The sequence below is a fragment of the Heterodontus francisci genome, unplaced genomic scaffold, assembly GCF_036365525.1.
Source record: "Heterodontus francisci isolate sHetFra1 unplaced genomic scaffold, sHetFra1.hap1 HAP1_SCAFFOLD_344, whole genome shotgun sequence".
Taxonomy (NCBI): Eukaryota; Metazoa; Chordata; class Chondrichthyes; order Heterodontiformes; family Heterodontidae; genus Heterodontus; species Heterodontus francisci.
In genome coordinates this window covers 729,595-747,018 of record NW_027141263.1, presented here as the reverse complement: position 1 = coordinate 747,018, position 17,424 = coordinate 729,595, and positions in this window count along the sequence as shown.

Genomic DNA, 17,424 nt, shown 5'->3' with positions numbered 1-17,424 from the left:
GTTAATATTCCTGAGGACAGTGGAGGTGTTTTACACTTCACAGGGTGTATCTGACTGTGGGTCATGATATACACAGTGTGTCAGTGAGTGTGTTAATATTAATCTGTGTTCTCTGTCAGTGTGTTAATATTACTGAGGACAGTGGGGGTGTTTTACACTTCACAGGGTGTATCTGACTGTGGGTCATGATATACACAGTGTGTCAGTGAGTGTGTTAATATTAATCTGTGTTCTCTGTCAGTGTGTTAATATTGCTGAGGACAGTGGGGGTGTTTTACACTTCACAGGGTGTATCTGACTGTGGGTCATGATATACACAGTGTGTCAGTGAGTGTGTTAATATTAATCTGTGTTCTCTGTCAGTGTGTTAATATTCCTGAGGACAGTGGGGGTGTTTTACACTTCACAGGGTTTATCTGACTGTGGGTCATGATATACACAGTGTGTCAGTGAGTGTGTTAATATTAATCTGTGTTCTCTGTCAGTGTGTTAATATTACTGAGGACAGTGGGGGTGTTTTACACTTCACAGGGTGTATCTGACTGTGGGTCATGATGTACACAGTGTGTCAGTGAGTGTGTTAATATTAATCTGTGTTCTCTGTCAGTGTGTTAATATTACTGAGGACAGTGGGGGTGTTTTACACTTCACAGGGTGTATCTGACTGTGGGTCATGATGTACACAGTGTGTCAGTGAGTGTGTTAATATTAATCTGTGTTCTCTGTCAGTGTGTTAATATTCCTGAGGACAGTGGGGGTGTTTTACACTTCACAGGGTGTATCTGACTGTGGGTCATGATGTACACAGTGTGTCAGTGAGTGTGTTAATATTAATCTGTGTTCTCTGTCAGTGTGTTAATAATCCTGAGGACAGTGGGGGTGTTTTACACTTCACAGGGTGTATCTGACTGTGGGTCATGATATACACAGTGTGTCAGTGAGTGTGTTAATATTAATCTGTGTTCTCTGTCAGTGTGTTAATATTACTGAGGACAGTGGGGGTGTTTTACACTTCTCAGGGTGTATCTGACTGTGGGTCATGATGTACACAGTGTGTCAGTGAGTGTGTTAATATTAATCTATGTTCTCTGTCAGTGTGTTAATATTCCTGAGGACAGTGGAGGTGTTTTACACTTCACAGGGTGTATCTGACTGTGGGTCATGATGTACACAGTGTGTCAGTGAGTGTGTTAATATTAATATGTGTTCTCTGTCAGTGTGTTAATATTCCTGAGGACAGTGGGGGAGTTTCACACTTCACAGGGTGTATCTAACTGTGGGTCATGATATACACAGTGTGTCAGTGAGTGTGTTAATATTAATCTGTGTTCTCCGTCAGTGTGTTAATATGACTGAGGACAGTGGGGGTGTTTTACACTTCACAGATTGTATCTGACTGTGGGTCATGATGTACACAGTGTGTCAGTGAGAGTGTTAATATTAATCTGTGTTCTCCGTCAGTGTGTTAATATTACTGAGGACAGTGGGGGTGATTTACACTTCACAGGGTGTATCTGACTGTGGGACATGATATACACAGTGTGTCAGTGAGTGTGTTAATATTAATCTGTGTTCTCTGTCAGTGTGTTAATATTGCTGAGGACAGTGGGGGTGTTTTACACTTCACAGGGTGTATCTGACTGTGGGTCATGATATACACAGTGTGTCAGTGAGTGTGTTAATATTAATCTGTGTTCTCTGTCAGTGTGTTAATATTACTGAGGACAGTGGGGGTGTTTTACACTTCACAGGGTGTATCTGACTGTGGGTCATGATATACACAGTGTGTCAGTGAGTGTGTTAATATTAATCTGTGTTCTCTGTCAGTGTGTTAATATTCCTGAGGACAGTGGGGGTGTTTTACACTTCACAGGGTTTATCTGACTGTGGGTCATGATGTACACAGTGTGTCAGTGAGTGTGTTAATATTAATCTGTGTTCTCTGTCAGTGTGTTAATATTCCTGAGGACAGTGGGGGTGTTTTACACTTCACAGGGTTTATCTGACTGTGGGTCATGATGTACACAGTGTGTCAGTGAGTGTGTTAATATTAATCTGAGTTCTCTGTCAGTGTGTTAATATTCCTGAGGACAGTGGGGGTGTTTTACACTTCACAGGGTGTATCTGACTGTGGGTCATGATGTACACAGTGTGTCAGTGAGTGTGTTAATATTAATCTGTGTTCTCTGTCAGTGTGTTAATATTCCTGAGGACAGTGGGGGTGTTTTACACTTCACCGGGTGTATCTGACTGTGGGTCATGATATACAGTGTGTCAGTGAGTGTGTTAATATTAATCTGTGTTCTCTGTCAGTGTGTTAATATTACTGAGGACAGTGGGGGTGTTTTACACTTCACAGGGTTTATCTGACTGTGGGTCATGATATACACAGTGTGTCAGTGAGTGTGTTAATATTAATCTGTGTTCTCTGTCAGTGTGTTAATATTACTGAGGACAGTGGGGGTGTTTTACACTTCACAGGGTGTATCTGACTGTGGGTCATGATGTACACAGTGTGTCAGTGAGTGTGTTAATATTAATCTGTGTTCTCTGTCAGTGTGTTAAAATTCCTGAGGACAGTGGGGGTGTTTTACACTTCACAGGGTGTATCTGACTCTGGATGATGATATACACAGTGTGTCAGTGAGTGTGTTAATATTACTCTGTGTTCTCTGTCAGTGTGTTAATATTACTGAGGACAGTGGGGGTGTTTTACACTTCACAGGGTGTATCTGACTGTGGGTCATGATGTACACAGTGTGTCAGTGAGTGTGTTAATATTAATCTGTGTTCTCTGTCAGTGTGTTAATATTACTGAGGACAGTGGGGGTGTTTTACACTTCACAGGGTGTATCTGACTCTGGATGATGATATACACAGTGTGTCAGTGAGTGTGTTAATATTACTCTGTGTTCTTTGTCAGTGTGTTAATATTACTGAGGACAGTGGGGGTGTTTTACACTTCACAGGGTGTATCTGACTGTGGGTCATGATGTACACAGTGTGTCAGTGAGTGTGTTAATATTAATCTGTGTTCTCTGTCAGTGTGTTAATATTACTGAGGACAGTGGGGGTGTTTTACACTTCACAGGGTGTATCTGACTGTGGGTCATGATGTACACAGTGTGTCAGTGAGTGTGTTAATATTAATCTGTGTTCTCTGTCAGTGTGTTAAAATTCCTGAGGACAGTGGGGGTGTTTTACACTTCACAGGGTGTATCTGACTCTGGATGATGATATACACAGTGTGTCAGTGAGTGTGTTAATATTACTCTGTGTTCTCTGTCAGTGTGTTAATATTACTGAGGACAGTGGGGGTGTTTTACACTTCACAGGGTGTATCTGACTGTGGGTCATGATGTACACAGTGTGTCAGTGAGTGTGTTAATATTAATCTGTGTTCTCTGTCAATGTGTTAATATTACTGAGGACAGTGGGGGTGTTTTACACTTCACAGGGTGTATCTGACTGTGGGTCATGATGTACACAGTGTGTCAGTGAGTGTGTTAATATTAATCTGTGTTCTCTGTCAGTGTGTTAAAATTCCTGAGGACAGTGGTGGTGTTTTACACTTCACAGGGTGTATCTGACTCTGGATGATGATATACACAGTGTGTCAGTGACTGTGTTAATATTACTCTGTGTTCTCTGTCAGTGTGTTAATATTATTGAGGACAGTGGGGGTGTTTTACACTTGACAGGGTGTATCTGACTGTGGGTCATGATGTACACAGTGTGTCAGTGAGTGTGTTGATATTAATCTGTGTTCTCTGTCAGTGTGTTAATATTCCTGAGGACAGTGGGGGTGTTTTACACTTCACAGGGTGTATCTGACTGTGGGTCATGATGTACACAGTGTGTCAGTGAGTGTGTTAATATTAATCTGTGTTCTCTGTCAGGTGTTAATATTACTGAGGACAGTGGGGGTGTTTTACACTTCACAGGGTTTATCTGACTGTGAGTCATGATATACACAGTGTGTCAGTGAGTGTGTTAATATTAATCTGTGTTCTCTGTCAGTGTGTTAATATTCCTGAGGACAGTGGGGGTGTTTTACACTTCACAGGGTGTATCTGACTGTGGGTCATGATATACACAATGTGTCAGTGAGTGTGTTAATATTAATCTGTGTTCTCTGTCAGTGTGTTAATATTCCTGAGGACAGCGGGGGTGTTTTACACTTCACAGGGTGTATCTGACTGTGGGTCATGATATACACAATGTGTCAGTGAGTGTGTTAATATTAATCTGTGTTCTCTGTCAGTGTGTTAATATTACTGAGGACAGTGGGGGTGTTTTACACTTCACAGGGTGTATCTGACTGTGGGTCATGATATACACAGTGTGTCAGTGAGTGTGTTAATATTAATCTGTGTTCTCTGTCAGTGTGTTAATATTCCTGAGGACAGAGGGGGTGTTTTACACTTCACAGGGTGTATCTGACTGTGGGTCATGATATACACAGTGTGTCAGTGAGTGTGTTAATATTAATCTGTGTTCTCTGTCAGTGTGTTAATATTACTGAGGACAGTGGGGGTGTTTTACACTTCACAGGATTTATCTGACTGTGGGTCATGATATACACAGTGAGTCAGTGAGTGTGTTAATATTAATCTGTATTCTCTGTCAGTGTGTTAATATTACTGAGGACAGTGGGGGTGTTTTACACTTCACAGGGTGTATCTGACTCTGGGTCATGATGTACACAGTGTGTCAGTGAGTGTGTTAATATTAATCTGTGTTCTCTGTCAGTGTGTTAATATTACTGAGGGCAGTGGGGGTGTTTTCCACTTCACAGGGTGTATCTGACTGTGGGTCATGATGTACACAGTGTGTCAGTGAGTATGTTAATATTAATCTGTGTTCTCTGTCAGTGTGTTAATATTCCTGAGGACAGTGGGGGTGTTTTACACTTCACAGGGTTTATCTGACTGTGGGTCATGATATACACAGTGTGTCAGTGAGTGTGTTAATATTAATCTGTGTTCTCTGTCTGTGTGTTAATATTACTGAGGACAGTGGGGATGTTTTACACTTCACAGGGTGTATCTGACTGTGGGTCATGATATACACAGTGTGTCAGTGAGTGTGTTAATATTAATCTGTGTTCTCTGTCAGTGTGTTAATATTACTGAGGACAGTGGGGGTGTTTTACACTTCACAGGGTGTATCTGACTGTGGGTCATGATGTACACAGTGTGTCAGTGAGTGTGTTAATATTAGTCTGTGTTCTCTGTCAGTGTGTTAATATTACTGAGGACAGTGGGCGTGTTTTACACTTCACAGGGTTTATCTGACTGTGGGTCATGATATACACAGTGTGTCAGTGAGTGTGTTAATATTAATCTGTGTTCTCTGTCAGTGTGTTAATATTACTGAGGACAGTGGGGGTGTTTTACACTTCACAGGGTGTATCTGACTGTGGGTCATGATATATACAGTGTGTCAGTGAGTGTGTTAATATTAATCTGTGTTCTCTGTCAGTGTGTTAATATTACTGAGGACAGTGGGGATGTTTTACACTTCACAGGGTGTATCTGACTGTGGGTCATGTTATACACAGTGTGTCAGTGAGTGTGTTAATATTAATCTGTGTTCTCTGTCAGTGTGTTAATATTACTGAGGACAGTGGGGATGTTTTACACTTCACAGGGTGTATCTGACTGTGGGTCATGATATACACAGTGTGTCAGTGAGTGTGTTAATATTAATCTGTGTTCTCTGTCAGTGTGTTAATATTACTGAGGACAGTGGGGGTGTTTTACACTTCACAGGGTTTATCTGACTGTGGGTCATGATATACACAGTGTGTCAGTGAGTGTGTTAATATTAATCTGTGTTCTCTGTCAGTGTGTTAATATTACTGAGGACAGTGGGGGTGTTTTACACTTCACAGGGTGTATCTGACTCTGGGTCATGATGTACACAGTGTGTCAGTGAGTGTGTTAATATTAATCTGTGTTCTCTGTCAGTGTGTTAATATTACTGAGGACAGTGGGGGTGTTTTACACTTCACAGGGTGTATCTGACTGTGGGTCATGATGTACACAGTGTGTCAGTGAGTGTGTTAATATTAATCTGTGTTCTCTGTCAGTGTGTTAATATTACTGAGGACAGTGGGGGTGTTTTACACTTCACAGGGTGTATCTGACTGTGGGTCATGATATACACAGTGTGACAGTGAGTGTGTTAATATTAATCTGTGTTCTCTGTCAGTGTGTTAAAACTCCTGAGGACAGTGGGGGTGTTTTACACTTCACAGGGTGTATCTGACTCTGGATGATGATATACACAGTGTGTCAGTGAGTGTGTTAATATTACTCTGTGTTCTCTGTCAGTGTGTTAATATTACTGAGGACAGTGGGGGTGTTTTACACTTCACAGGGTGTATCTGACTGTGGGTCATGATGTACACAGTGTGTCAGTGAGTGTGTTAATATTAATCTGTGTTCTCTGTCAGTGTGTTAATATTACTGAGGACAGTGGGGGTGTTTTACACTTCACAGGGTGTATCTGACTGTGGGTCATGATGTACACAGTGTGTCAGTGAGTGTGTTAATATTAATCTGTGTTCTCTGTCAGTGTGTTAAAATTCCTGAGGACAGTGGGGGTGTTTTACACTTCACAGGGTGTATCTGACTCTGGATGATGATATACACAGTGTGTCAGTGAGTGTGTTAATATTACTCTGTGTTCTCTGTCAGTGTGTTAATATTACTGAGGACAGTGGGGGTGTTTTACACTTCACAGGGTGTATCTGACTCTGGATGATGATATACACAGTGTGTCAGTGAGTGTGTTAATATTAATCTGTGTTCTCTGTCAGTGTGTTAATATTACTGAGGACAGTGGGGGTGTTTTACACTTCACAGGGTGTATCTGACTGTGGGTCATGATGTACACAGTGTGTCAGTGAGTGTGTTAATATTAATCTGTGTTCTCTGTCAGTGTGTTAATATTACTGAGGGCAGTGGGGGTGTTTTCCACTTCACAGGGTGTATCTGACTGTGGGTCATGATGTACACAGTGTGTCAGGGAGTATGTTAATATTAATCTGTGTTCTCTGTCAGTGTGTTAATATTCCTGAGGACAGTGGGGGTGTTTTACACTTCACAGGGTTTATCTGACTGTGGGTCATGATATACACAGTGTGTCAGTGAGTGTGTTAATATTAATCTGTGTTCTCTGTCTGTGTGTTAATATTACTGAGGACAGTGGGGATGTTTTACACTTCACAGGGTGTATCTGACTGTGGGTCATGATATACACAGTGTGTCAGTGAGTGTGTTAATATTAATCTGTGTTCTCTGTCAGTGTGTTAATATTACTGAGGACAGTGGGGGTGTTTTACACTTCACAGGGTGTATCTGACTGTGGGTCATGATGTACACAGTGTGTCAGTGAGTGTGTTAATATTAATCTGTGTTCTCTGTCAGTGTGTTAATATTACTGAGGACAGAGGGGATGTTTTACACTTCACAGGGTGTATCTGACTGTGGGTCATGATATACACAGTGTGTCAGTGAGTGTGTTAATATTAATCTGTGTTCTCTGTCAGTGTGTTAATATTACTGAGGACAGTGGGGATGTTTTACACTTCACAGGGTGTATCTGACTGTGGGTCATGATATACACAGTGTGTCAGTGAGTGTGTTAATATTAATCTGTGTTCTCTGTCAGTGTGTTAATATTACTGAGGACAGTGGGGGTGTTTTACACTTCACAGGGTGTATCTGACTCTGGGTCATGATGTACACAGTGTGTCAGTGAGTGTGTTAATATTAATCTGTGTTCTCTGTCAGTGTGTTAATATTACTGAGGACAGTGGGGGTGTTTTACACTTCACAGGGTGTATCTGACTGTGGGTCATGATGTACACAGTGTGTCAGTGAGTGTGTTAATATTAATCTGTGTTCTCTGTCAGTGTGTTAATATTACTGAGGACAGTGGGGGTGTTTTACACTTCACAGGGTGTATCTGACTGTGGGTCATGATGTACACAGTGTGTCAGTGAGTGTGTTAATATTAATCTGTGTTCTCTGTCAGTGTGTTAAAATTCCTGAGGACAGTGGGGGTGTTTTACACTTCACAGGGTGTATCTGACTCTGGATGATGATATACACAGTGTGTCAGTGAGTGTGTTAATATTACTCTGTGTTCTCTGTCAGTGTGTTAATATTACTGAGGAAAGTGGGGGTGTTTTACACTTCACAGGGTGTATCTGACTGTGGGTCATGATGTACACAGTGTGTCAGTGAGTGTGTTAATATTAATCTGTGTTCTCTGTCAGTGTGTTAATATTACTGAGGACAGTGGGGGTGTTTTACACTTCACAGGGTGTATCTGACTGTGGGTCATGATGTACACAGTGTGTCAGTGAGTGTGTTAATATTAATCTGTGTTCTCTGTCAGTGTGTTAAAATTCCTGAGGACAGTGGGGGTGTTTTACACTTCACAGGGTGTATCTGACTCTGGATGATGATATACACAGTGTGTCAGTGAGTGTGTTAATATTACTCTGTGTTCTCTGTCAGTGTGTTAATATTACTGAGGACAGTGGGGGTGTTTTACACTTCACAGGGTGTATCTGACTCTGGATGATGATATACACAGTGTGTCAGTGAGTGTGTTAATATTAATCTGTGTTCTCTGTCAGTGTGTTAATATTACTGAGGACAGTGGGGGTGTTTTACACTTCACAGGGTGTATCTGACTGTGGGTCATGATGTACACAGTGTGTCAGTGAGTGTGTTAATATTAATCTGTGTTCTCTGTCAGTGTGTTAATATTACTGAGGGCAGTGGGGGTGTTTTCCACTTCACAGGGTGTATCTGACTGTGGGTCATGATGTACACAGTGTGTCAGGGAGTATGTTAATATTAATCTGTGTTCTCTGTCAGTGTGTTAATATTCCTGAGGACAGTGGGGGTGTTTTACACTTCACAGGGTTTATCTGACTGTGGGTCATGATATACACAGTGTGTCAGTGAGTGTGTTAATATTAATCTGTGTTCTCTGTCTGTGTGTTAATATTACTGAGGACAGTGGGGATGTTTTACACTTCACAGGGTGTATCTGACTGTGGGTCATGATATACACAGTGTGTCAGTGAGTGTGTTAATATTAATCTGTGTTCTCTGTCAGTGTGTTAATATTACTGAGGACAGTGGGGGTGTTTTACACTTCACAGGGTGTATCTGACTGTGGGTCATGATGTACACAGTGTGTCAGTGAGTGTGTTAATATTAATCTGTGTTCTCTGTCAGTGTGTTAATATTACTGAGGACAGTGGGGATGTTTTACACTTCACAGGGTGTATCTGACTGTGGGTCATGATATACTCAGTGTGTCAGTGAGTGTGTTAATATTAATCTGTGTTCTCTGTCAGTGTGTTAATATTACTGAGGACAGTGGGGATGTTTTACACTTCACAGGGTGTATCTGACTGTGGGTCATGATATACACAGTGTGTCAGTGAGTGTGTTAATATTAATCTGTGTTCTCTGTCAGTGTGTTAATATTACTGAGGACAGTGGGGGTGTTTTACACTTCACAGGGTTTATCTGACTGTGGGTCATGATATACACAGTGTGTCAGTGAGTGTGTTAATATTAATCTGTGTTCTCTGTCAGTGTGTTAATATTACTGAGGACAGTGGGAGTGTTTTACACTTCACAGGGTGTATCTGACTCTGGGTCATGATGTACACAGTGTGTCAGTGAGTGTGTTAATATTAATCTGTGTTCTCTGTCAGTGTGTTAATATTACTGAGGGCAGTGGGGGTGTTTTACACTTCACAGGGTGTATCTGACTGTGGGTCATGATGTACACAGTGTGTCAGTGAGTATGTTAATATTAATCTGTGTTCTCTGTCAGTGTGTTAATATTCCTGAGGACAGTGGGGGTGTTTTACACTTCACAGGGTTTATCTGACTGTGGGTCATGATATACACAGTGTGTCAGTGAGTGTGTTAATATTAATCTGTGTTCTCTGTCAGTGTGTTAATATTACTGAGGACAGTGGGGGTGTTTTACACTTCACAGGGTTTATCTGACTGTGGGTCATGATATACACAGTGTGTCAGTGAGTGTGTTAATATTAGTCTGTGTTCTCTGTCAGTGTGTTAATATTCCTGAGGACAGTGAGGATGTTTTACACTTCACAGGGTGTATCTGACTGTGGGTCATGATATACACAGTGTGTCAGTGAGTGTGTTAATATTAATCTGTGTTCTCTGTCAGTGTGTTAATATTCCTGAGGACAGTGGGGGTGTTTTACACTTCACAGGGTCTATCTGACTGTGAGTCATGATATACACAGTGTGTCAGTGAGTGTGTTAATATTAATCTGTGTTCTCTGTCAGTGTGTTAATATTCCTGAGGACAGTGGGGGTGTTTTACACTTCACAGGGTGTATCTGACTCTGGGTCATGATATACACAGTGTGTCAGTGAGTGTGTTAGTATTAATCTGTGTTCTCTGTCAGTGTGTTAATATTCCCGAGGACAGTGGGGGTGTTTTACACTTCACAGGGTGTATCTGACTGTGGGTCATGATATACACAGTGTGTCAGTGAGTGTGTTAATATTAATCTGTGTTCTCTGTCAGTGTGTTAATATTGCTGCGGACAGTGGGGTGTTTTACACTTCACAGGGTGTATCTGACTGTGGGTCATGATATACACAGTGTGTCAGTGAGTGTGTTAATATTAATCTGTGTTCTCTGGCAGTGTGTTAATATGACTGAGGATAGTGGGGGAGTTTTACACTTCACAGGGTGTATCTGACTGTGGGTCATGATATACACAGTGTGTCAGTGAGTGTGTTAATATTAATCTGTGTTCTCTGTCAGTGTGTTAATATTACTGAGGACAGTGGGGGTGTTTTACACTTCACAGGGTGTATCTGACTGTGGGTCATGATGTACACAGTGTGTCAGTGAGTGTGTTAATATTAATCTGTGTTCTCTGTCAGTGTGTTAATATTACTGAGGACAGTGGGGGAGTTTTACACTTCACAGGGTGTATCTGACTGTGGGTCATGATGTGCACAGTGTGTCAGTGAGTGTGTTAATATTAATCTGTGTTCTCTGTCAGTGTGTTAATATTACTGAGGACAGTGGGGGTGTTTTACACTTCACAGGGTGTATCTGACTGTGGGTCATGATATACACAGTGTGTCAGTGAGTATGTTAATATTAATCTGTGTTCTCTGTCAGTGTGTTAATATTGCTGAGGACAGTGGGGGTGTTTTACACTTCACAGGGTGTATCTGACTGTGGGTCATGATATACACAGTGTGTCAGTGAGTGTGTTAATATTAATCTGTGTTCTCTGTCAGTGTGTTAATATTCCTGAGGACAGTGGGGATGTTTTACACTTCACAGGGTGTATCTGACTGTGGGTCATGATATACACAGTGTGTCAGTGAGTGTGTTAATATTAATCTGTGTTCTCTGTCAGTGTGTTAATATTACTGAGGACAGTGGGGGTGTTTTACACTTCACAGGGTGTATCTGACTGTGGGTCATGATATACACAGTGTGTCAGTGAGTGTGTTAATATTAATCTGTGTTCTCTGTCAGTGTGTTAATATTGCTGCGGACAGTGGGGTGTTTTACACTTCACAGGGTGTATCTGACTGTGGGTCATGATATACACAGTGTGTCAGTGAGTGTGTTAATATTAATCTGTGTTCTCTGTCAGTGTGTTAATATGACTGAGGATAGTGGGGGAGTTTTACACTTCACAGGGTGTATCTGACTGAGGGTCATGATATACACAGTGTGTCAGTGAGTGTGTTAATATTAATCTGTGTTCTCTGTCAGTGTGTTAATATTACTGAGGACAGTGGGGGTGTTTTACACTTCACAGGGTGTATCTGACTGTGGGTCATGATGTACACAGTGTGTCAGTGAGTGTGTTAATATTAATCTGTGTTCTCTGTCAGTGTGTTAATATTACTGAGGACAGTGGGGGAGTTTTACACTTCACAGGGTGTATCTGACTGTGGGTCATGATGTGCACAGTGTGTCAGTGAGTGTGTTAATATTAATCTGTGTTCTCTGTCAGTGTGTTAATATTACTGAGGACAGTGGGGGTGTTTTACACTTCAGAGGGTGTATCTGACTGTGGGTCATGATATACACAGTGTGTCAGTAGTGTGTTAATATTAATCTGTGTTCTCTGTCAGTGTGTTAATATTGCTGAGGACAGTGGGGGTGTTTTACACTTCACAGGGTGTATCTGACTGTGGGTCATGATATACACAGTGTGTCAGTGAGTGTGTTAATATTAATCTGTGTTCTCTGTCAGTGTGTTAATATTCCTGAGGACAGTGGGGGTGTTTTACACTTCACAGGGTGTATCTGACTGTGGGTCATGATATACACAGTGTGTCAGTGAGTGTGTTAATATTAATCTGTGTTCTCTGTCAGTGTGTTAATATTACTGAGGACAGTGGGGGTGTTTTACACTTCACAGGGTGTATCTGACTGTGGGTCATGATGTACACAGTGTGTCAGTGAGTGTGTTAATATTAATCTGTGTTCTCTGTCAGTGTGTTAATATTCCTGAGGACAGTGGGGGTATTTTACACTTCACAGGGTGTATCTGACTGTGGGTCATGATGTACACAGTGTGTCAGTGAGTGTGTTAATATTAATCTGTGTTCTCTGTCAGTGTGTTAATATTCCTGAGGACAGTGGGGGTGTTTTACACTTCACAGGGTGTATCTGACTGTGAGTCATGATGTACACAGTGTGTCAGTGAGTGTGTTAATATTAATCTGTGTTCTCTGTCAGTGTGTTAATATTACTGAGGACAGTGGGGGTGTTTTACACTTCACAGGGTGTATCTGACAGTGGGTCATGATATACACAGTGTGTCAGTGAGTGTGTTAATATTAATCTGTGTTCTCTGTCAGTGTGTTAATATTCCTGAGGACAGTGGGGGTGTTTTACACTTCACAGGGTGCATCTGACTGTGGGTCATGATATACACAGTGTGTCAGTGAGTGTGTTAATATTAATCTGTGTTCTCTGTCAGTGTGTTAATATTCCTGAGGACAGTGGGGATGTTTTACACTTCACAGGGTGTATCTGACTGTGGGTCATGATATACACAGTGTGTCAGTGAGTGTGTTAATATTAATCTGTGTTCTCTGTCAGTGTGTTAATATTACTGAGGACAGTGGGGGTGTTTTACACTTCACAGGGTGTATCTTACTGTGGGTCACGATCTCCACAGTGTGTCAGTGAGTGTGTTAATATTAATCTGTGTTCTCTGTCAGTGTGTTAATATTCCTGAGGACAGTGGGGGTGTTTTACACTTCACAGGGTGTATCTGACTGTGGGTCACGATGTACACAGTGTGTCAGTGAGTGTGTTAATATTAATCTGTGTTCTCTGTCAGTGTGTTAATATTACTGAGGACAGTGGGGGTGTTTTACACTTCACAGGGTGTATCTGACTGTGGGTCATGATGTACACAGTGTGTCAGTGAGTGTGTTAATATTAATCTGTGTTCTCTGTCAGTGTGTTAATATTACTGAGGACAGTGGGGGTGTTTTACACTTCACAGGGTTTATCTGACTGTGGGTCATGATGTACACAGTGTGTCAGTGAGTGTGTTAATATTAATCTGTGTTCTCTGTCAGTGTGTTAATATTCCTGAGGACAGTGGGGGTGTTTTACACTTCACAGGGTGTATCTGACTGTGGGTCACGATGTACACAGTGTGTCAGTGAGTGTGTTAATATTAATCTGTGTTCTCTGTCAGTGTGTTAATATTACTGAGGACAGTGGGGGTGTTTTACACTTCACAGGGTGTATCTGACTGTGGGTCACGATGTATACAGTGTGTCAGTGAGTGTGTTAATATTAATCTGTGTTCTCTGTCAGTGTGTTAATATTACTGAGGACAGTGGGGGTGTTTTACACTTCACAGGGTGTATCTGACTGTGGGTCATGATGTACACAGTGTGTCAGTGAGTGTGTTAATATTAATCTGTGTTCTCTGTCAGTGTGTTAATATTACTGAGGACAGTGGGGGTGTTTTACACTTCACAGGGTTTATCTGACTGTGGGTCATGATGTACACAGTGTGTCAGTGAGTGTGTTAATATTAATCTGTGTTCTCTGTCAGTGTGTTAATATTCCTGAGGACAGTGGGGGTGTTTTACACTTCACAGGGTGTATCTGACTGTGGGTCACGATGTACACAGTGTGTCAGTGAGTGTGTTAATATTAATCTGTGTACTCTGTCAGTGTGTTAATATTACTGAGGACAGTGGGGGTGTTTTACACTTCACAGGGTGTATCTGACTGTGGGTCATGATGTACGCAGTGTGTCAGTGAATGTGTTAATATTAATCTGTGTTCTCTGTCAGTGTGTTAATATTCCTGAGGACAGTGGGGGTGTTTTACACTTCACAGGGTGTATCTGACTGTGGGTCATGATATACACAGTGTGTCAGTGAGTGTGTTAATATTAATCTGTGTTCTCTGTCAGTGTGTTAATATTCCTGAGGACAGTGGGGATGTTTTACACTTCACAGAGTGTATCTGACTGTGGGTCATGATGTACATAGTGTGTCAGTGAGTGTGTTAATATTAATCTGTGTTCTCTGTCAGTGTGTTAATATTCCTGAGGACAGTGGGGGTGTTTTACACTTCACAGGGTGTATCTGACTGTGGGTCATGATATACACAGTGTGTCAGTGAGTGTGTTAATATTAATCTGTGTTCTCTGTCAGTGTGTTAATATTACTGAGGACAGTGGGGGTGTTTTACACTTCACAGGGTGTATCTGAGTCTGGGTCATGATGTACACAGTGTGTCAGTGAGTGTGTTAATATTAATCTGTGTTCTCTGTCAGTGTGTTAATATTGCTGAGGACAGTGGGGGTGTTTTACACTTCACAGGGTGTATCTGAGTCTGGGTCATGATGTACACAGTGTGTCAGTGAGTGTGTTAATATTAATCTGTGTTCTCTGTCAGTGTGTTAATATTGCTGAGGACAGTGGGGGTGTTTTACACTTCACAGGGTGTATCTGACTCTGGGTCATGATGTACACAGTGTGTCAGTGAGTGTGTTAATATTAATCTGTGTTCTCTGTCAGTGTGTTAATATTACTGAGGACAGTGGGGGTGTTTTACACTTCACAGGGTGTATCTGACTGTGGGTCATGATATACACAGTGTGTCAGTGAGTGTGTTAATATTAATCTGTGTTCTCTGTCAGTGTGTTAATATTCCTGAGGACAGTGGGGATGTTTTACACTTCACAGAGTGTATCTGACTGTGGGTCATGATATACACAGTGTGTCAGTGAGTGTGTTAATATTAATCTGTGTTCTCTGTCAGTGTGTTAATATTACTGAGGGCAGTGGGGGTGTTTTACACTTCACAGGGTGTATCTGAGTCTGGGTCATGATGTACACAGTGTGTCAGTGAGTGTGTTAATATTAATCTGTGTTCTCTGTCAGTGTGTTAATATTGCTGAGGACAGTGGGGGTGTTTTTCACTTCACAGGGTGCATCTGACTGTGGGTCATGATATACACAGTGTGTCAGTGAGTGTGTTAGTATTAATCTGTGTTCTCTGTCAGTGTGTTAATATTGCTGCGGACAGTGGGGTGTTTTACACTTCACAGGGTGTATCTGACTGTGGGTCATGATATACACAGTGTGTCAGTGAGTGTGTTAATATTAATCTGTGTTCTCTGTCAGTGTGTTAATATTCCTGAGGACAGTGGGGGTGTTTTACACTTCATAGGGTGTATCTGACTGTGAGTCATGATGTACACAGTGTGTCAGTGAGTGTGTTAATATTAATCTGTGTTCTCTGTCAGTGTGTTAATATTACTGAGGACAGTGGGGGTGTTTTACACTTCACAGGGTGTATCTGACTGTGGGTCATGATATACACAGTGTGTCAGTGAGTGTGTTAATATTAATCTGTGTTCTCTGTCAGTGTGTTAATATTCCTGAGGACAGTGGGGGTATTTTACACTTCACAGGGTGCATCTGACTGTGGGTCATGATGTACACAGTGTGTCAGTGAGTGTGTTAATATTAATCTGTGTTCTCTGTCAGTGTGTTAATATTTCTGAGGACAGTGGGGGTGTTTTACACTTCACAGGGTGTATCTGACTGTGGGTCACGATGTATACAGTGTGTCAGTGAGTGTGTTAATATTAATCTGTGTTCTCTGTCAGTGTGTTAATATTACTGAGGACAGTGGGGGTGTTTTACACTTCACAGGGTGTATCTGACTGTGGGTCATGATGTACACAGTGTGTCAGTGAGTGTGTTAATATTAATCTGTGTTCTCTGTCAGTGTGTTAATATTACTGAGGACAGTGGGGGTGTTTTACACTTCACAGGGTTTATCTGACTGTGGGTCATGATGTACACAGTGTGTCAGTGAGTGTGTTAATATTAATCTGTGTTCTCTGTCAGTGTGTTAATATTCCTGAGGACAGTGGGGGTGTTTTACACTTCACAGGGTGTATCTGACTGTGGGTCACGATGTACACAGTGTGTCAGTGAGTGTGTTAATATTAATCTGTGTACTCTGTCAGTGTGTTAATATTACTGAGGACAGTGGGGGTGTTTTACACTTCACAGGGTGTATCTGACTGTGGGTCATGATGTACGCAGTGTGTCAGTGAATGTGTTAATATTAATCTGTGTTCTCTGTCAGTGTGTTAATATTCCTGAGGACAGTGGGGGTGTTTTACACTTCACAGGGTGTATCTGACTGTGGGTCATGATATACACAGTTTGTCAGTGAGTGTGTTAATATTAATCTGTGTTCTCTGTCAGTGTGTTAATATTCCTGAGGACAGTGGGGATGTTTTACACTTCACAGAGTGTATCTGACTGTGGGTCATGATGTACATAGTGTGTCAGTGAGTGTGTTAATATTAATCTGTGTTCTCTGTCAGTGTGTTAATATTCCTGAGGACAGTGGGGGTGTTTTACACTTCACAGGGTGTATCTGACTGTGGGTCATGATATACACAGTGTGTCAGTGAGTGTGTTAATATTAATCTGTGTTCTCTGTCAGTGTGTTAATATTACTGAGGACAGTGGGGGTGTTTTACACTTCACAGGGTGTATCTGAGTCTGGGTCATGATGTACACAGTGTGTCAGTGAGTGTGTTAATATTAATCTGTGTTCTCTGTCAGTGTGTTAATATTGCTGAGGACAGTGGGGGTGTTTTACACTTCACAGGGTGTATCTGAGTCTGGGTCATGATGTACACAGTGTGTCAGTGAGTGTGTTAATATTAATCTGTGTTCTCTGTCAGTGTGTTAATATTGCTGAGGACAGTGGGGGTGTTTTACACTTCACAGGGTGTATCTGACTCTGGGTCATGATGTACACAGTGTGTCAGTGAGTGTGTTAATATTAATCTGT